The 22,355-nt window shown below is 40.7% G+C and overlaps 1 long non-coding RNA gene across 1 annotated transcript; it reads right to left on the reverse strand.

Annotated features, from left to right (window-relative positions):
• Window positions 1-4,744: 4,744 nt before the first annotated feature.
• LOC121715797 lies at window positions 4,745-15,840 on the reverse strand. Its single transcript, XR_006033682.1, has 4 exons — window positions 15,737-15,840; window positions 5,603-5,992; window positions 4,929-4,998; window positions 4,745-4,847 (listed from the first exon to the last, which is right to left on the reverse strand). It is a non-coding gene; the product is annotated as an uncharacterized LOC121715797 (long non-coding RNA).
• Window positions 15,841-22,355: the final 6,515 nt, after the last annotated feature.

The raw sequence follows: 22,355 nt of genomic DNA on the forward strand, positions 1-22,355 counted from the left end.
TCTCCTTTTACTGAGCTGAATCACAAGCCATTGATACTTGTTATGTTTATATCCATGCTAATGTGTGTGGTCAGACTAAGTGTGTGTGTGTGTGTGTCTTTGAGTGTGGTGTGTTTGTGGGATGTATTTGCATGTGGGACAATGCCAATACCCTTTCAGCTTGTGACCAATAACCCATACAGCCAGAACAATCCATGGAACAGTCCCTTGCCATGATTCGTCATACTTGGCCCACTCTGAAGCTTCTATAGCTCTGCTCTTTCCCCTGTGGGACGTGGCGTCACAGCAAAGCACAAGCAGAGCCCGAACAACGAAACTTTATCGAATAACAAAAAACATAACATCAGTGTCGCTCACAAAATGGCCTGCTCTGAACCGCCATCCAGAAACATGGGGGAGACGTGGTGGCTCACAGATGAGTCCTTACGTTAGGATGCCTCATGCAGCGGCGTTCTATACATTATCCAGATTATTATACGGCTACTTGCCAAAACTAAAAAAATAAACTCCACGATATGTCTCTTTACATTTTTTACCGTTTCGTTGTGGCTTTTGCTGAGAAACAAATAGTTCGCAACACACGCTGAACTTGAATCAAACGTTCTTTAGAACACAGCTGATCAACCATCTGCCTTCACTTTTGAATGAAAATCCGTTGCCATTGACAGCGGTCATTATTCAGAGGTCCTTAGGCGGAAATAATTGAGTGACCCCGTCAGAGCTCTGACTTAAACCCAATTGAACATCTCTGGAGAGACCAGAAAATGGCTGTCCACAGACAGTCCAACCTATCAGAGCTTGGGGGGAGTGCAGAGAAGAATGGCGAAAAAACAGGTGTGCAATGCTCGTCATATCCAGGTGTGCAATGCTCGTCATATCCAGGTGTGCAATGCTCGTCATATCCAGGTGTGCAATGCTCGTCATATCCAGGTGTGCAATGCTTGTCATATCCAGGTGTGCAATGCTTGTCATGTCACTTCCAAGAACAGTCTAGGTTGTAAAAAAAGATGCTTCAACAAAGTACCATTTAAAGGGGTCTGAATATTTAGTGTGGAATTTCCCTTTTTACTTTTCAGTAAATTTTGTTTTTGAAAAAAAATTGTCATTATGTGATTATCTATTAAATGTAATTTAATGTTATGTATTTAAATGAATTTAAATGTTGTCAGAATTAGACTCTACATGACAAAATGTGAAAAAGCAAAGGTGTCTGAATGCTGCTATATTAAATTATGCCAAGTTCATAAACTAAAGGTCTTCACATTTGTTTTTTAATCTTTTCAGAAATGTTGCCAATTGTCTGCTAACCCTACATGTTAATTTATATGAGAGGCTTTATTCCTTTCAAACTCATGAAAGCCAGGCGCTGGACTTCTTGTGTTCTTTGGTCACATGAGTGCTTGGTCAGCAGGTCCCCCCTTTCCTGGGTTAGATGATTCCCAGAAAAGGAAGGACCCCCCCCCCCCCCATATTTCCCTCTCTACAACCACTGTCAGCACAACTACATTTATTCCTTTCATGTCGATTGAAAGTGGAAAATGAAATTGAAAGACCCAAAGTTAGGGAAGAGGAGCTGAAGACAACCAAAAGGACAGACAATGTTAAGTTGGAGCACAGATGGGAAGTGATGAGATGAGGGAGAGAGGGATAGAATCAGACAGGAAACAGGAGAGGGGGATAGTGAATAGAAAGTGGAAAAGGGAGGAAAGGACAAGGAATAGAGGGGAATAAAAGAAAGGAAGAGTGTTGGTGTCCAGCTGCTGTCTCAGCATTTGTGGAGAGTGTGGGTGGTCCTCCTCATGCAGCCAGCTTTTGACTCAGACCCCCCCCCCCCCCCAATTGTGTTTTGCAGCACTTGGCCTTCTTGGACAAGTACAGACATGCCTGGACACAGAATATATCTGGTCATGTGACCCACTTGCACTTATACAGGTGGTCAAGTACAGAGGACAGAGGAACACATGACACTATATGTATTTAAAATACGTATTTAATTACTTTAGCATATTTTATTAAATTAGCATATTTTGTCATTTGTATTTTACAGGATTGGAACAAATCTAATGTAGTTTGTAACAAAATACTTTGAGGGATTGTATTTAGAGTATTTCAAATACTTAAATACTTAAAAACTACTGTTGTTTTTTCTCTAATAAGCCAACATTTCATCACTCAGTTACTAACCATTACAATAAGCTATGCTTATCATAGTCCGGGAGCCAAAGGCCAGAATCATGGTGAACCTGTTTTTTCTTTGTTGTTTCTTGTTGCCTAGGGGTTACTCCATAATAGGGTGGGTGCCCAATGATATTCCTTGGGCAATTCCCTATATTCAGCTCTAAAGTTGACCTAAGTAGCGATTTTGTCCATACAAATACTAATTTCATTACCCTTTTGGAAGGACAATGTAAAATGTAAACCCATTTTTCCTTTTTCTTGCAGTATTGCCACATTGTGACCAACATAAGTGTTAGATACAACTTTTCTCTTTTTCAATCCCCTCTGGACATGTCAGAAGTTGGAAAAAATGAATAGAAAAGTCAACTGAGTGAGCCAAAATGGTCAACATGGGTTGTAACCAAATTTTTTTGCGCCGCCAATTTAATGTAGATCCCAGACATGGACCCCTTATGATGACCTCTGACCCCATGACCTTGAGTACCTAATAGCTGATGTCCAGTCTCACTACAGGACAGTATTAAAACCACTTAATGGATTTGACATGAGGATGTATGCCAGGGATAACATCCGCCGAGGTATGATATGGAAATGCCGAAATAATGGAGGAGACGGACGCAAAGACCTCCCCGATGCAGAAAGAGTTTTCTCCACCAAGTTAATTAATTCTGTATATCGGGACACCTTGCAGGATGTTATTCTGTTTGTCCCCCATGCTGCCAGTCATGTATGTAGGCAATAGGCATGCATTTATAGCACAAAAAGGGAAATGCAGTTCAGTTTAAAAAGAGGCCGACCTGTTAAATTTGTCGTTCTACATTCATTGGTTACGAAAATGATGGTGGGTAGTATTCTATGTCAGTGGTTTTCAACTGGTCTGGCTTTGGGACCCACAATTTCCCATGTTCATAAAGTCGCGTCCCATATATATATATATATATATATTTTAGCATTCAAGCCAATGGATATGGTGAGCTACATGGTAAGACAAGCGAAGTGCCTGTAGGCCTACTTGTTTTGAACATGCGGATGTTTGGCATTAGCTCTTGATGTCACCTTTCAAAGTACTCGACAGGTATGACTTTGACAGGGGTGCCTTGTTTTCATGTGGCATTTTAGTTTTGATGGTTTCATGCTCTCATGTACCAGCCATACTGCACACCACACAGTGGGGTTTCTGTCCTATTTTGTCCTCAGTTTAAGTGAATCCATATCCGAGGCTACTTCAAATATTCAGGGTAGCCGCCTACTTGCGTTTACCACTAAAATTATTTCTAACATGACCTGTCATATAAACATTGTCTATGTCCATGGCAATGACTGATATGTACGCTACGAATAACGTTTATCAAAATAAAGGTCCAATATTAGATAAGGTAGCATTTTAAATTGCTGATTTTTACATTTATTTTTAACCACAAACTCTGCGACCCACCCAGAACGGTTCCACGACCCACTTTTGGGTCCCGTCCCCCCAGTTAGGAAACACTGTGCTATGTTACAGTTGAATCCACTGTTGCGAAGTTTGCTTCTTGTCAGTTCAATCAGTTGAGTACATTTTTTTTTTTTACCAGATCTACTTCATAGGAGCCTCAATGTACAGAATTAAAACTGTAGCCCTCTGCCAGCCAATCAGAAAATAGTATTTCTTGTCTCTTGGGGATACGTTTTCAATAATATGCCTTGTAGTTTCTTTTTAAAAAGTTGGTATACCTTATTATTGTGTGGATATTTTTGTATTTTCAAATGACTAATTACTTGTATTTTAATTAAATACATTTTTCACATCAGTATTTTGTATTTTTTGTTACATTTTATGAGCCAGTATTTGTAGTTTGTAACAAAATAGTTTTTGATGTATTTGTGCCCACCTCTGACTGTCATGACACATGAACCCTAACCCTGACCCTAATCCTAACCTCTAACCCTGATCCTAACTCTAACCCTAAACCTAACCCAAACATTTCACCACGGTGTGCAGTACCAATGGCCCAGTGCATTCATGGCCAAAGGTCATTCACCTACACCTAACTTGTTATGACAAAACCCGAATGTCACTTAATAACAGAAACGTTTATGACTTGTTTATGACATGTTCATGACAGTGTCATGTCACTCATGTGGATATTGTCAAGTGTAACCAATTGTTTTTGGTGGAATATTGGAAATTAGCATAACTGTTATCCTATAGTAACAGACATTCCTCAAACCTCTCTAAGCAGAGGCAGTAGCTTAACTGTCTACTACAAGCATTTCAATCTTCAACTCTGAGATCTGTGTTAGAAACCAGAGCCATGAAACCACTGCCACCTAGTGAAAGTTACTGGAACTTACAATTTTGGAATTGCTGAAATTTTGAAGATTCCGAATTCTGAGGGTTACTTTCCAAGAAAGATGCTTCAAGTGCTGTTTTGAAAATATATATTTTTCAAGGCAAGAAAATGTCCAAATATCAGCATAATACAAAATATTACAGACAATTGTCTTTTAAAAGCAACGTGAGAGTATGTTTGTGTGTGTGTGAGAGAGAGAGAGAGAGAGAGAGAGAGAGATAGTGAGATGCACAAAGTCATACAAAACAAAACAAAAAAAATGTATGCTAAATAATGTCTTTTATCCAACTGCCTTTGGATATAAATGGCTAGTTCATCTCTTTGTAGATATTCGTCCTGTAAAACACAAAGTATTTCACTTGAAGGTTCCATAAAAGTCCAACTGGCTTTTAATCAATCAATTAGAAATCAACCTACCTCTGTTGTTTCCTGGGTGGTGGTAACACATTGCCATATGTGGGCTGCACCTCAGGTTCTTTTGTTTTGCCTTCAGTTATGATTTAATCATGCGCGTCATTAGTGACAAACATTTCTTGAATTTGTGTATACTGTACATTTGATATTGATTAAAGGGATACCAGGCAAGCCTGATGCTTTTTCTCTATGAAGCTCCCCTACCGTCTGTATGTGTCGATACATGTGCGAGCCCTCGCTCGGTCTAAAGCTCTTTTCCTTTTCTTTGCATCTTCCGTCAAGGGTTTTCGCTGCTTATTCGCCGGCTCTGCCATTATACACACGTTTGCAACAATCGCTTGGGTTTCGTTAGCCTGCCTCTGTGCTGGGGATGCAGGATGTAAACTGATCCACCTTCTCGCGATGTCTGAGACTTTGTGAGACTGAAGGTCGGCGGGTAGGATACACCGAACTTGCAAGTGGGATATTCTTCCTACAGACAGTAGGGGCGGCGAGAGAGTCTTCATTTGCCCTTTAATGAGTCATTTAACCATATACCGACTTACGAAGATGATTAATTAACACGAAAACGTTGCCTGGTGTCCCTTTAATACATAATAGTAACTTAATGTATTAATCAAGTAATGAGTAATATCCTCAGGAACATTTAATAATACTGTACATGGTTTATAACTCACCTCTAAGACGCCATATGGCAAATGTAGTGGCAGCAAGACAGACACCAAGAATGACACCACAAATGATCAGAATCAAGATCAACTTCCAATCATATTGGCTGTTTTTCATATTGTCACATGGCATATTGTTGTATAAGCTTGTAGGGACAATTGAGCGGCTTTGATTCCCTTTCTTAGTACTGATCTGACAGGTGTATGTGGCATTAAAGACCTGGGCTGGAACTGAAGATGAAGTTGCATAGCCACTCAATTGATCCACAACTGGAGCTGATGTTATGTTTGGCTCTACCCACATCACAGAAGGAGGTGGGATTCCAGTGACTGTGCACGTCACAAACTGTCTCCCATATTCGTCAATGCGAACAAAGATACTGTGAAGCTTTGAAGGCTCTGTTGGAATTAAGATTGATGCATATTTGAAACCTATTGATGATTGTTTGAAGCAGGTCATTTTAAACAATATTTATTTTACAGACATGGCCTCTTGATTTGTTAAGGCACACATGAGTATTTTAGCAGGGTTTTTGTGATTTTCTATTGCAGCCACAAGGAGTTTCTAAAACTCAACTTTTATTTCACAATATCCACTTCCATTCACAAGGCGTATATTTCATTATTTTATATTTCAGGTTATATAAAAATGCTTTTGTGTTATTTTGAATAAGTAAAGGCAAATCAAGGCAAATCAAATAAAACAACCCAACTGCAGTTCCACTGATATTACTGTTGCATTATCATAGGATGGTAAAATCCTGGAGGGACTGTATGCTGCAAAGGCTCCATGACTATTCCTTGTAATGGCTTATTTACTGACTTAGGGGCCTAATTTAAATGCTGAGCAAAGTGCAAAGTGCAACATCTAACTAGACTTAATAACTACGTAAAATCTGTTTAATACCATGAGAAAGATCGTAAGCACAAACATTGATGGGTCCGCTAAAAGCTGTCTCACACCACATGATGCTGTCATTGATGGAATATGAACCACTGGGCCCCTGGGCACAGACATTAAGGGGTTCCCCCTGCCCGCCTCAGAAAGTTGGTAACATCAGCTAATCTAGGGGGTTCAGGGATATGGTCCCCTGGAAGACATTTTTGAAAAAATAACCCCTCAAGTGGATGACCTCTGCTGAGTTTTGTGGAAAGAAATGGACAGATTTAGACTTGCAGTTAGCCTTAGATTACATAACCATTAATAGTTTAAAAAAGAAAGAGGCAAACAAAGCATGATTATCACACATATTGTAGCGTGACCTGTATTATTTGACTGATGGGCCCCATTCAGATATCAGGGATGAACAACATAAACCATGTCATACGATTGAGGGCCCCTATTAAGACATATCACATAACATAACCAGAGTTATTTGATTGAGGGGCCCCATTCAGACATCATGGGTGGAGAACATAGTAGGCTTGCGAGTCTTGGGCTTCAGGGCCCCCAGTAGGCCCGTTCAGTAATCCATCGCTAGATGCTGTTATTTCATGTACGAGAATTTTACTCATAGACTGACCTTGTACTTTTCCCAGCAGTCATAGGGCCCTTCAAGTCTGATCTTCAACTGATTCATTTTGTTACATTGTGAGCATATGGAATGAATTTAACTCTGTAGTCCACTTTGCATAATATACAGACAGTTTCATATGGATTTGAATTTAATCCTGGACTAAGATCATTACTCTCAATGGAGATCTCCTTATTATGACCGCCGCGCAGCGAAGCGGCGGTCATATAGGTTTAGTCAGATTTTTTTTTTTTTTTTCTTTTTTTTTTTTTTTTTTTTTCTTTTTCTTTTTTTTTTTTTTTTCTTTTTCGCATGCCCAAATTTCCGTCAATGATTCCCGGGACACTGAAAGACCGGGGTACACGAAACTTGGTGGACATGTAACCCCACATGGATAGCATGGAACCATCGTTTTTCGTTTTGATCTGTAGCCCCCCCGCTGAATTGGACCCCCCGAAAGGAGGGTAGGGCAGACACAGTTTTCTGTGAATATCTCGAAAACCGTAGGGTTTAGGAGGACCATTTTTTTTTTGTATGTTGATCTCAAGGGGCCATGTCAACCCATTCCATAACCACTCATTTCATGTATAGCGCCACCTAGTTAAACACAAAAAAGTAAAAATGAGGTGGTGTAATTGAAGGTATCTGTGACCTAACATAGTCAAAACTGCACGAAATTGGAAGTGTAGGATCATTATGACACCCTCTGTATGCACGCCAAGTTTTGTGGAATTCTGTTCATGGGGGGCCACACAATAAATTAATTTATGTTACTATACACCAACTGGCCTGTAGGTGGCCGGAGACAGTTTTCTGTGAATATCTTGAGAACCGTAGGGCCGAGGAGGTCCACCTTTTTTTTGTATGTTGGTCTTAAGGGGGCATGTCAACCCATCCCATTACCACTTATTTCATGTATAGCGCCACCTAGTTAAAAATTAAAAAGCAAAAAATTAGGTGTTTTCATCTCAATATCTCTGGCTGACAAGGTCAAAACTGCACGAAATTAAAGGTGTAGGATCATTATGACACCCTCTGAATGCATGCCAAGTTTTGTGTACTTTCGTTCATGGGGGGCCTTACAATAAAATAATTTATGTGTACATTTAGTGACGTACACCAACAAGGATTCCTGGGACACTGAAAGACCGGGGTACACAAAACTTGGTGGGCATGTAACCCCACATGGATAGCATGGAACCATCGTTTTTCGTTTTGATCTGTAGCCCCCCCGCTGGACTGGACCCCCCGAAAGGAGGGTAGGGCAGACACAGTTCTCTGTGAATCTTTTATGGTATGTTGGTCTCAAGGGCCCACATCAACCTGGCTCATAATCACTCATTTGTGATTTGCCCCCCCCCCCCCCCCCCGCCCCGGTCAAAAATGAAAATGCAATATTATTCTGCTTTAATCGCCCCTATCTTCAGTTAAGATGTTCAGAACTGCACCAAATTGTATGTGTATGATTGACCTGGCATTCTCTGGGGGTCTGGGGGTATGCCAAGTTTCGTAGAATTTCATCCATGGGGGGGGGCTAAAAAAATTAGGTTATGTGTACATTTAGTGACTGTACACTCATTGGCCTGTAAATGGCGGTGCACACATATAAACATGCACACACACAGGCACCCACATACTATCGGTATTAGAACGGCCGATACATAATTACAAATTCAATAGGATCAAAAGAAAGCCAAAATATTCATCATCATCATCATGGCTGCATTTTCAGTATTGGCGATAAGTAGTCGTTTGTCCACTAGATGGCGCATCGTTGCAGTGAGACGTAATTTTTTTGGAAGTTAAAAGTGGGTTGAAAAAATAATGGACACTTCCTACAAGGACTGTAATTTACCGCAGCGAACATCTAATAAGGACAGGACGATGTTCACATGAAGTGTAAGTGAGGATGAAGTGAGGATGTTTATCGGACATGCTTGGTTTTTACTGCAGGTACGTTAATCTTGTAATATCAATAAGGACCTAGGTAATGTTACCGTTAGCGTTGGTTGAGTGATGGAGGCCCATTTGATTGATTGCATTTGTAGAAAACTATAAATGCGGTTATACCAAGCAAATTGATAGCAGCACTGTTTGTATCTTTCGACTGTCATTTATTGCACGTGCTACAAAATCATTCTGTGCAATGGAAGATTTACCAACGTTACACCGGTCTGATACAGTTTTGCCTATACATGCGTGAGACTGAGACGCCTGTTTATTTTGTTTTAAGTGCGTGCAGGGTGTGAGAGGGGAATCGATGTGCTTTGATTCCAGCTTGGTAGTTGTAGTCTGTGAAATTAAAAAGCACGTGTGTGTGAAGTATCCAAACAATGACACCTTCATTTCATTATGGCTGCTTTAGCAACACACCTTAAGCTACTGTGTAGTGGGTCCCATTTAGAAGTGGCTACTTCATTCGCGCTTTCCTTGACTCATGGAACTGCGTGAATGTTATTACAACTTTTCGCCACGATATGGCAGTTTAAGTCCGCTTGATACTGTAAGTCGTAAGCCATTGGTTTCCAAAGGAGATTTTATTTGTGTCGCCAGCATAGCCTATTGACAATTTATGTTGTAAATAGGCCTACCTTATAATCCTACCTGTAGCTTAGGGAAGCTAACCGCTTTCTATTAGGATCTAGTTTGTTAGTTACAGTTTTGTCATAACTCCCTGATGCATTTTTGCATTTAGAATAGCCAGAGCGTGTATATCTCAATCTGAAAATTAAACAATATCAGGTGCCTATGGACTAGGCTGGGTGAACCCAGCCTGATCTGCCCGCTATTTATTTTTTGATTTCTTAAAAGATTGAGCTTGGTCTGATGAAAGCCAGACTAGCCATGGACCTCAGTTACACAATGCAAGGGAACATGAATCAGCCTATATTTGCACGAACAATAACGGACAAAAGCTCTTCAACTTTGGCCCGTTAAAATGTGTATGAACAGTCTAGCGACGCATTTCATCAAGGCCCATTTGGACATGTCAGTTATTTGCACCACTGGTTAGATGTAAAACAGCATTTCGTTTCAGACTACTGTTACTTAATTTGTGCATTAACAATAACGTTTCAGACTACTGTTACTTAATTTGTGCATTGACAATAAAGTATTACATGAACTAAAGATGACTAAAATCTTATGTAGAAGAAGAAATATTCACAAAAAATCCATCCATCCAAAAATGACCTTTGTTTTTGATAGCTGTTGAAAACGGCATGGAACTGACAGAGATGTTTTTGTTTATAAATACATAAAAAATAAATAAATAAATAACATTATGCTGATACCTTTTGCTTTTCCCAAATACAATGTAGCCTACAGGTGTAAGTGACCTTTCATCAATCCAGTTTCAATGGATGAACTGTGATGACCTGCCCTACTTGTGATTGTTTAGAGATTTTAAAGGTTTTATAACAATGCTACATCTTCTTTGGCTATTCTACAATCTATTCACCTTTTCAGCACAAGTAGGCTACTTTCTGTGCAGCCGCACACACACACTCAGGCATGCCAAACAAGCATACACAAAAGTTTCAAGAGTGGGGGATGGAGTAAAAGATGGAGACAAATTGAAGTGTGATTTATTTTCGCGGAATGGATGTACAGGACTGAGCGGCGGTCATATTTTGTACCGCTATGCGGTACATCTAGTTTAGTCCAGGACTAGTCTTAATCCATGCACAGCAAACCAGCCCCTTTATGTTTTAAAAGCACATACATTGCTTGAGGTAAACCATCATTTCACAGGGTTGTGATAGTAAATGTGGTCTGCTGTGTATGATGTTTCCTAATGTCCTACCAAGCCAGTCTCATTCTAAATAAAAGACATGGTACTCGTAGACCTATATTTGCTCTGAACATCAGATCCTGATTGGCGGGGGCAGAAATCTGAGAGAAAAAGACAGAAAGATAGAACTTGTGCTATAGCCTATGCCCCACGGTCACAAGATGACAGATTCTTATATAGCTTTGGGAGAGGGCCCATAACATAAGTTACAGTCAAGAGAAATAAGCATCACATCATACCCTGATTAGAGGTTATTATGTAAGGGATAATGTATTGTCCGCCGGTAATTATCAGAAAACTAGATGTACCGCATAGCGGTAAAAAATATGACCGCCGCTCAGTCCTGTACATCCGTTCCGCGAAAATAAATCACACTTCAATTTGTCTCCATATTTTACTCCATCCCCCACTCTTGAAACTTTTGTGTATGCTTGTTTGGCATGCCTGAGTGTGTGTGTGCGGCTGCACAGAAAGTAGCCTACTGGTGCTGAAAAGGTGAATAGATTGTAGAATAGCCAAAGAAGATGTAGCATTGTTATAAAACCTTTAAAATCTCTAAACAATCACAAGTAGGGCAGTTCATCACAGTTCATCCATTGCAACTGGATTGATGAAAGGTCACTTACACCTGTAGGCTACATTGTATTTGGGAAAAGCAAAAGGTATCAGCATAATGTTATTTATTTCTTTATTTATTTATTTTTTGTGTATTTATAAACAAAAACATCTCTGTCAGTTCCATGCCGTTTTCAACAGCTATCAAAAACAAAGGTCATTTTTGGATGGATGGATTTTTTGTGAATGTTTCTTCTTCTACATAAGATTTTAGTTATCTTTAGTTCATGTAATACTTTATTGTCAATGCACAAATTAAGTAACAGTAGTCTGAAACGTTATTGTTAATGCACAAATTAAGTAACAGTAGCCTAGTCTGAAACAAAATGCTGTTTTACATCTAACCAGTGGTGCAAATAACTGACATGTCCAAATGGGCCTTGATGAAATGTGTCGCTAGACTGTTCATACACATGTTAACGGGCCAAAGTTGAAGAGCTTTTGTCCGTTATTGTTCGTGCAAATATAGGCTGATTCATGTTCCCTTGCATTGTGTAACTGAGGTCCATGGCTAGTCTGGCTTTCATCAGACCAAGCTCAATCTTTTAAGAAATCAAAAAATAAATAGCGGGCAGATCAGGCTGGGTTCACCCAGCCTAGTCCATAGGCACCCGATATTGTTTAATTTTCCGATTGAGATATACACGCTCTGGCTATTCTAAATGCAAAAATGCATCAGGGAGTTATGACAAAACGGTAATTAACAAACTAGATCCTAATAGAAAGCTGTTAGCTTCCCTAAGCTACAGGTAGGATTATAAGGTAGGCCTATTTACAACATAAATTGTCAATAGGCTATGCTGGCGACACAAATAAAATCTCCTTTGGAAACCAATGGCTTACGCCTTACAGTATCAAGCGGACTTAAACTGCCATATCGTGGCGAAAAATTGTAATAACATTCAAGCAGCTCCATGAGTCAAGGAAAGCGCGAATGAAGTAGCCACTTCTAGATGGGACCCACTACACAGTAGCTTAAGGTGTGTTGCTAAAGCAGCCATAATGAAATGAAGGTGTCATTGTTTGGATACTTCACACACACGTGCTTTTTAATTTCACAAGACTACAACTACCAAGCTGTAATCAAAGCACATCGATTCCCCTCTCACACCATGCAAGCACTTAAAACAAAATAAACAGGCGTCTCAGTCTCACGCATGTATAGGCAAAACTGTATCAGACCGGTGTAACGTTGGTAACTCTTCCATTGCACAGAATGATTTTGTAGCACATGCAATAAATGACAGTCGAAAGATACAAACAGTGCTGCTATCAATTTGCTTGGTATAACCGCATTTATAGTTTTCTACAAATGCAATCAACTCAAATCACTCAACTAACGCTAACGGTAACATTACCTAGGTCCTTATTGATATTACAAGATTAACGTACCTGCAGTAAAAACCAAGCATGTCCGATAAACATCCTCAGATTTATTTCGGCTTCAAGAAGAAATGGGAATTACACTTCATGTGAACATCGTCCTATCCTTATTAGATGTCCGCTGCGGTAAATTACAGTCCTTGTAGGAAGCGTCCATTGTTTTTTCCAACCCACTTTTAACTTCCAACAAAATTACGTCTCACTGCAACGATGCGCCATCTAGTGGACAAACGACTACTTATCGCCAATACTGAAAATGCAGCCATGATGATGATGATGAATATTTATTTTGGCTTTCTTTCAATCCTACTGAATTTGTAATTATGTACCGGCCGTTCTAATACCGATAGTATGTGGGTGCCTGTGTGTGTGCATGTGTATATGTGTGCACCGCCATTTACAGGCCAATGAGTGTACAGTCACTAAATGTACACATAACCTAATTTTTTTAGACCCCCCCATGGATGAAATTCTACGAAACTTGGCATACCCCCAGAGAATGCCAGGTCAATCATACACATAAAATTTGGTACAGTTCTGAACATCTTAACTGAAGATAGGGGCAATTAAAGCAAAATAATATTGCATTTTCATTTTTTACCGGGGGGTGGGGGTGCAAATCACAAATGAGATTATGAGCCAGGTTGATGTGGGCCCTTGAGACCAACATACCATAAAAGATTCTTCATCCTCAGTGCCACGGTTCAGGTAGTTATTTAGGAAAAACTGTTTTTTTTTTTTTTTGCGGTTCGGGGGGCCCAGTCCGGGGGGTGGGGGTGGGGGGGGGGGGGGTCTGGTGGTGGTCGAAATGAAATTTTTCCGTAAAAGTCTAGTGGGGCTACATACCCACCAAATTTCATGTACCCCGGTGGTTCGGTGTCCCGGGTATCAATGACCAAAAATTCAGGGAGTAGATGACGGGAAAAATTCTTGAATTATGTGCATGTGTGCGTGTACAAATTTATGTTTATGTGTGTGGGTGTGTGTGTATGTGCGTGCTTGTGTGTTTGCCTGCGTATGTGTGTTTGTGCATGTGCATGCATGCGTACATATGTCTACTGTGTGAGTATGTGTCATACGTATGATTACTGTAAATGTATGTGTGTGCGTGTGTATCTGTTTATGCACATGTGTGCACATGGAATGGGTTAACATGACCCCTGGAGGCAAACATACGGAAAAAATTGGTCATCCTAGGCCCTACAGTTCTCAAGATATTCACAGAGAACTGTGTCTGCCCTACCCTCCTTTCGGGGGGTCCAGTCCAGCGGGGGGGCTACAGATCAAAACGAAGAATGACGGTTCCATGCTATCCATGTGGGGGTACATGCCCACCAAGTTTTGTGTACCCCGGTCTTTCAGTGTCCCGGGAATCCTTGTTGGTGTACGTCACTAAATGTACACATAAATTATTTTATTGTAAGGCCCCCCATGAACGAAAGTACACAAAACTTGGCATGCATTCGGAGGGTGTCATAATGATCCTACACTTTTAATTTCGTGCAGTTTTGACCTTGTCAGCCAGAGATATTGTGATGAAAACACCTAATTTTTTGCTTTTTAATTTTTAACTAGGTGGCGCTATACATGAAATAAGTGGTAATGGGATGGGTTGACATGCCCCCTTAAGACCAACATACATAAAAAAGGTGGACCTCCTAGGCCCTACGGTTCTCGAGATATTCACAGAAAACTGTCTCCGGCCACCTACAGGCCAGTTGGTGTATAGTAACATAAATTAATTTATTGTGTGGCTCCCCATGAACGGAATTCCACAAAACTTGGCGTGCATACAGAGGGTGTCATAATGATCCTACAATTCCAATTTCGTGCAGTTTTGACTATGTTAGGTCACAGATACCTTCAATTACAACACCTCATTTTTACTTTTTTGTGTTTAACTAGGTGGCGCTATACATGAAATGAGTGGTTATGGAATGGGTTGACATGGCCCCTTGAGATCAACATACAAAAAAAAATGGTCCTCCTAAACCCTACGGTTTTCGAGATATTCACAGAAAACTGTGTCTGCCCTACCCTCCTTTCGGGGGGTCCAGTCCAGCGGGGGGGCTACAGATCAAAACGAAAAACGATGGTTCCATGCTATCCATGTGGGGTTACATGCCCACCAAGTTTCGTGTACCCCGGTCTTTCAGTGTCCCGGGAATCATTGACGGAAATTTGGGCATGCGAAAAAGAAAAAAAAAAAAAAAAAAAAAAAAAAAAATCTGACTAAACCTATATGACCGCCGCGCAGCGAAGCGGCGGTCATAATAAGTCCCGACAGGGAGAACAGAACCCCGACGCGCAGCGGAGGGGTTTTGCTTCGACCTGAAGCAAAACCCACTTTTTTTTTTTTTTTCTTTTTCGCATGCCAAATCTTTGGTTACTAGTTCTAAATGGATGGTTGCTACGGCCAAAGGCCAGTCGTTAGTTCTATCTCTCCCGTTGTCAAGCGGGCGTATCTCAAGATTCTGATGAACTTTAGCTTTGAAACATCGCTATTTTACCTAGCCTGCTGTCATCCATCTAGCTAAAACATAGACTGTATATATAGAACTATATATACAGTCTATGAGCTAAAAGCCACCTCCGTCATATGCTACAATGTTACTATGTTCTGAACGTCTGCATTTTACGTATGCAACGTGACGGTTCATTTAAACTTCACAACGAGTTCGGCGAATTAATATACAAGTGTGATACGGCCAAAAAAATGGATCTACTTCATACAGTGTAGGTGTGCAAATAACATACGGTTAATGGTCGTTCTAAATTACGTAGGACAATGGGAAATTCAACCAAGCAGTGGAATAAATAGAAATCTTTCTTTCTTACCTGTGACTTTAAGATGTAGTCCCTCAGAAGTGTATTTGTCTGAGCCAGTCAGCTCCACACGGCAAAAGTATGTCATTTCATCGCTCTTCCTAGCATCCTTCATCAGGAGAGAGGCATTCTTATTCTCTAGATTTCCCATTAATGAAAACCGACCAGCTGAACTGGAACAGTTTGAATTCTTTAAACATTGAAAAATTATTGGCCCTTTGTATCGTTCCTCTGAGCGCCAAATGACTGTTATGTCTCCATTGGGTGGTTTTCCCTTGTTAAATGTGCAATGGAGGAGGACATCTTCTCCCTGGTCAACTTCAGCAGATACATTTGTATAGACTAATAATACAGTGTCAGCGGCACTCACATCTAATACAGAAAGACAGAGTATGCTCAGTATTCAGGTTTTACATTTCAAAATGTACATCATAAAGAATAATTTATAAGAATAATGATTACCTCCGAGAGAGAGTATGAAGATTAAAAGGGAACTGCACAACATCATCACAGACATCACTGAATGACCCTCACAACACTTTAACTTTCACACCTCGCTCTCACACTTATCTTTATTTCCTGCACAGACAGGTGCAAACAGCTTTTCTTATTTCCTGAATGGCCATGGTTATGCCTCGTCAAAGCACACACTATACCCATTAAGTAGGGTAGGCACTGCCGCACAGGCCTATAAGCATGTAAGGATTTGATGACTTTACACAGTTTAACGTCATGTTAACAAGATTTGTGGACGTGTCAGGCCTCAAGATGATCTCACTCATGATGTCGTGCCAGTGTGTGTTTTGGCAAGCCTTGGGTATTCAGTAAAGTAGCCGATCTATGGCTCACATAGTTTCAGGGACTGATACATACAAATGCATCAAATTAGACAAGGGCATTCAAGCTACTCACACACATGGTCAGCTAGCAATGCTTTTGTGGCGTTCAATCACATGAATCATCAGATTCTTCTGGGATGATTATTTGCTGTAGATCTGCTGCCTTGCAAAGCTGGCCTAAAAGGTCTAATGATAAACAAGACTGACCATTACCAACCAACATTTACAGTGTATCGTTGAATTCAAGTCATCTTTCTCCAGAAGTCTCCAGAGTCTCCACTCTAAAGTTTAGGTGTTAATGTGCAGCAGAACATGTCAACCAATGTCTTGATTTGAGCAAATTATATACCAGCATGATGGGATTGGACCGCATGGCGATGTGACGCAGTGCCGTCACTATGGTTGAGTATGCGCTCTGACTGCCATACCAATGAGCCTGGCTCTTTGCCGTTGCAGTCAAGCTGCAGGTTTGGTACCCCGGAGACCCATGTTCAAGGCCAGGTATGGTGGCTGCTCTCTCCTTTCGCTACATATTGTTAAGGCCCTGCTGGTCATTCCCAGTATTACACCTTTTCTAATGCCTGTTGGGGCTCTGCCCCTGTCGTCTGTGCTGCCTTGTTACCAATCTGCAGATCATGGAGTGTGCCCATTGGTGCTGGGAGTAATGGGTGGCCCTATAAAGAAGACCTCATGGGTAACTGACTCGGCCTCAGCTCTGACCCTCTGACGCTCATTCCTGGTCACTCCGTGGCTGTTCTGCTGGGGAGAGCCTCAGCCAGTCGCTCCTCACACCGACGTCGCGTTTTACACTTTTGTTTGATCACCCCAAGACATACTTTGCACTGACCTTATCTTTTTAATGTAAAAATAAACGTATACATTATTGAACATATCGCTACAGTGTGGTCTCCCATTTAATGTCACAGCTACTTTGAGTCAGGTGGTTGTGACAATATGGTGTCAGAAGTGGGACCTCAGAGATGGGGTGAAGCACTTGTGTGTGTGGGGCACCCTGCAATGGGATAAGTATGGCTGGTGGATGTGTGAGCGACAGGGGCGCCTTAATACCACCCGAGGCCCCTGGGCTATATGTTTTTTAAGGCCCCCCCCCCTACACATATGGACGTTTAAAAGCTTTTCAAAAGTGCATGTGTTTGTCGTGTCGGGAGGTTCCCCAGGAGTTTTTTTGAAATTCTGTCTACTTAACACACCAGTTTAACGCAGTTTGGGAGGGACAGAAATACTTTTAGCCTACAGAACAAGCTGGCTCATGTGACGTGAACATGGCTACCTTATGCATTATCACTACACTACATGGAGACATATCTCACGTTAACGTTGGAGAAAACATAACATAGCCTAGACTATTATATGTGCGAATGGGTTAGCACAAACTTAGCTGTTGGTGAACGGAGATGCAGATCACTAATTCATTTCTTTGCGCCATAGCCCATGTTCTGCGTTCACTCCAATGAGACAAGTGAAATAGGCTACATGTTTTTAAAGCCGTTTCATTTCCAGGCTATTTGCTACGATATTTACCTGCTATATGCCTTCTGTTTTCATGGACAGTTACAGGAATCCACGTCATTCGTTTATCGTTGCTTCAATCCTACCCACGTTATCTCCAGAGTTTGTATGATAAGTTTGTCAGTCAGTTTCAGCCTCTCCTGTAGCTCCTCTACACCCGTTGGGATTTATTAGCCTACGTTTTGTTACATTTTGTTACACTTTAGAATTGGAGAAGACAAAGGGGGCCTCTGCATGGACGTAATTGTAGAGCAGTACGATGTGCTCAATTATTTAGGCTAGCTCCAGAGTAGGCTAATGACGCCGCGAATACGGACACGCCGTTTATTATTATTGATTATCATTATCATTATTAGGAGGCCCCTCATTGGTCGAGGCCCCTGGGCTGAAGCCCAGGTAAGCCCCTGCATTAAGGCGCCAGTGGTGAGCGAGAGTGATGCCAATGCGTGTGAAGTGCATGAGCATGTTTCCCGAAGGGAAGGTCAGTGTGACGCCACTATGGTTGAGTATGCGCTCTGACATTCCAACTAGCCTGTCTCTTTGGCGTTACGGTCAAGCTACAGGTTTGAAACTAGACTGCATTTCCGGCGGGAACTGCGAAAGTGTGCTTGCCCTGGTCCGGTCACCAACGTGAGCAGACAGTGACATACGCTATGCTGAGCCTGGCTTGATCCAAGCATTCTAACAGTTGCTTTCAGTGTTGGAGCAGTGGCAATACCTCAAAAGCTCTATTCAACTATTGCCTTGCGGGGTGAATGCAGTTCGTTGGATTTTACCTGTGGCCTGCCTTCGAATTTAACTTCTATGACTAAAATCAAATCAATAAAATAAAACAACAGCAGTGATTGGCTGCAAAAATAAATAATGTCACGCGTCTTGCACCTCTCAAACTGGGCTATCAGGTAACCTAGAGAAAAAATTGAAATTATGAAATATGACTAAGGCATTAAAATGCTGCTTGTTTGTCAGCATACTTTTTCACTGATTTATTTTAAAAATATGAGCTATGAGTGTGAATGTTATATATTCCATCCCCTAATTCTGTTTTACTGGTTTATTTGACAAATAATCTATATGGATTTGCTCTATAAAGACCTTATGTCTGTTTGGGATTGTTTTGAGAGCCTATTGATGTATCTCAGAATAAAGGAATGTCCACAACATTAGTGATGTTTTTTGTGTGTGTGTGAATGTATTTTACTTAACTCATTGAATGTAGCTGGATACTCATGAACGCATGTCTCTAATAGCCACAATAGGAGTAATTTTAGCAACACCGTATTTTGTGTGGCCCATAACGACCCAGTGGATCATGAAAATGTGCCAAAATTCACATTCCTTGCTTGTTGTTGGTCCATTAATTCCAGATTGCCACTTAACTGAGATGTAAGAGTTCATTATAGGTTTAAGGTCTGGGGCAGGGATTTGACATTCTGTGACTTCTTCATTGAGGGCTTGCTTAGCAGCACTGTCCGCTTTCTCATTTCCCCTCAGACCAACATGGCCTGGGACCCAGCAAAAAACTACACTCAAGTTCTGGTTCTTTAGACGTTCTAGTTGATCAAGCTCAGCTTTGGTTGTACTTTTTGCGTGACATTAAAGCCTACTGGAAAGATTTTTAATTGCAATTTAATTGAATGCAATTTACTTTTACGATTAAATAAAATTAATTTATCCCTCTCACCCATAGTTTTCTATTTATTTACAAATGTACATAGGCCTACTGTAATTACATTTATACATAGTTATTCTACTGATCTTTATACTATTCATCCTGCACATAGACTTATTCTTACTACTCTTATAATGTTGTTTCTGCACTACAATGACAATGTTTCCACACTGCACATAGCTGTATGTTATGTACATATCTGTTATATATTTGTCATATTGAATATCCATATTTATTGTTTTATTATATTCTGTTAATACACTGCATATATCTATATTATTATGTCTACTATTATAATGTTACTACTACATCTACATACATTATTCTACTTATTGTATGAGATAACTGCTAATACACTGCACATATTTATATTTAATTCATATTACTCTAAACCACCTTCTGTAAATCAACTGTATACTACTGTCTACATTGCACTATATGTCTTGACCTGTCTCTGTATATTTCATCACCTTTCTATACTTTGCATCACATTGCATGCATACTGTAGCTACATGAATCACAGCTAAGATCCTTGGTTGCTATGAAGGCCAGTCGTTCTAAATGGATGGTTGCTATGGCCAAAGGCCAGTTATCTCTGCCGTTGTCAAGCGGGCATATCCTAACTTTATCTTATTTTAAACATCTCTATTTTACTTAGCCTACTTCCATACAGTGACTCCCATTAAGAAGTGGCCACTTCATTCGCGCTTACCGTGATTCACGCAGCAACATTATTAAACTAATCTGTCACCATATGCCTATGCCAACGTTTGCAAAGAGGAGAATCTTTTAATTTGATTCACAATGAAACGTTACATTTAATGTACATGTAAACAATGAGTAGGCTAGTTTTGGTTGTTGTTGGTGGTGTTACTGCATCCCTTAGTTATGCCTACAATGCAAAATTGTTCCCTCGTGATTGTTAGACGCATTTCAAAACATCGCGACATGAAATGCCACCACAAAACATTGTTTGTGAATCGGTCTTATTAGGAGTCCTCGCTTAAGCTGTCACAGACTCAGGCGCTACTTTTAGGGCTAAAATGCTTCCTGAATTACTCTTAGTAAAAAAAAATAGGAGTCCTAAAGTTACGAGTGACGAAGTTACGAGTACAAGCATCTCATATCAAATGACCATGGCATTACGCTAAGCAACATAAATCCCATAACGTTACAGCAACATCTCCTCCCTATGACATAGCTAGCTAGCTTCTAGCCACACAAGAAATGAATGATGTTAAATCTCCGCTTATCATTCTAATAACAGAAGGGGCACATTTATGTGGACCACTACAACATGACTCATTATGTCTGTAACTCTATAAAACACTTAATTTCATAAAGGAAGCACACCATCCAGCACATACACATGGAAACCGATATTTTAGGTACTTGGCCACGAACTCAAAACGTGTCTCTCTGAAGCTCTGTTCTAGAATCTTTGCTCTGAACGCTGTGTTGCTAGGCAACATCAAATAAACGAAATGAGAGTCTTTTCAAGGTATTAAAAGTGTACGTGTGATTACGAATGGATGTGTGTGGTTTGCAATTAGAATAAACAAGAAATAACATTTCCAATAATTTCCCATGATAAATTACATAATATTTGCACCTTCCTTACATGTGAAGCTCACACCGTATTTCAAGTACACTAGTGAAATGTAATACAAAGTTGCCACCTAGCGTTCAGATGTAGGCTATTTAACATTAACGTGACATTGCTTGCTTATTCTTTCGTCAACTCCATGCTTTTAGGAAAACTATCTTTTTATCATAGTTCCCTCTTCAATGAGCGATTACCAGCTCGTTTTTGTAACAGAGATAGCTGTTTATTGTCCCTAGGTTTACAGAAACTGTACGATGTACGATGATGTACGTCAAGTTTCGTGGCGTTCGGACCAAATTTGTGACCTGTGAAAATTTAGTTTCGCTTTCTGTTCAATCCAATATGGCGGACGAGCGACACGCCCACCTGACGTCATCTTCGCGACCAACTTACACCGGTACTCACCGGACGTTTTAAAGTTGGAACGGTGTCTCTGTCTCAAAGGGCCTAGGCGCTAGAGCTGACAAAAAATTAGGGAGACGGGAAAAATAAAACTTAAGAAGAACAATAAGTGTGCTGCTTTGCAAGCACACTTAATAAAACTTAAAAAGAACAATAAGTGTGCTGCTTTGCAAGCAAGCACACTTAACTAGAGAGCACTGAATCTGACTGTGATGACTAAAGACAAAGACTTTGGTACCCCAGAGACCCCAGTTTGAGGCCGGGTGGGGTAACTGCTCTCTCCCTTCGCTACAGACAGTGGCAGCTGACACGGCGAGTGCTATTGAAATGTGGAACCGTTTTAAACTTGATGGAGTCTGCCTCGACCACTGACACAAGCAGGCAAGAGACTAAGCCTGAGTAAATCTCAGTGGAATCACCAAGGCACTGGGATGAGAGTCTGGTGTGTGTGCAGACACTCTGAAACTTTTATGGGATTCTCTGGCTTGGAATACTTCTCCTGTTCAGCCACCACTACTGTCAACAACTGTGAGACTAAGGCTGACAGGCACCTGAAGCTGGAGTAGTTCAATTTGATGTGCA

This window comes from Alosa sapidissima, chromosome 8 (assembly GCF_018492685.1).
Source record: "Alosa sapidissima isolate fAloSap1 chromosome 8, fAloSap1.pri, whole genome shotgun sequence".
NCBI classification, from domain to species: Eukaryota; Metazoa; Chordata; class Actinopteri; order Clupeiformes; family Clupeidae; genus Alosa; species Alosa sapidissima.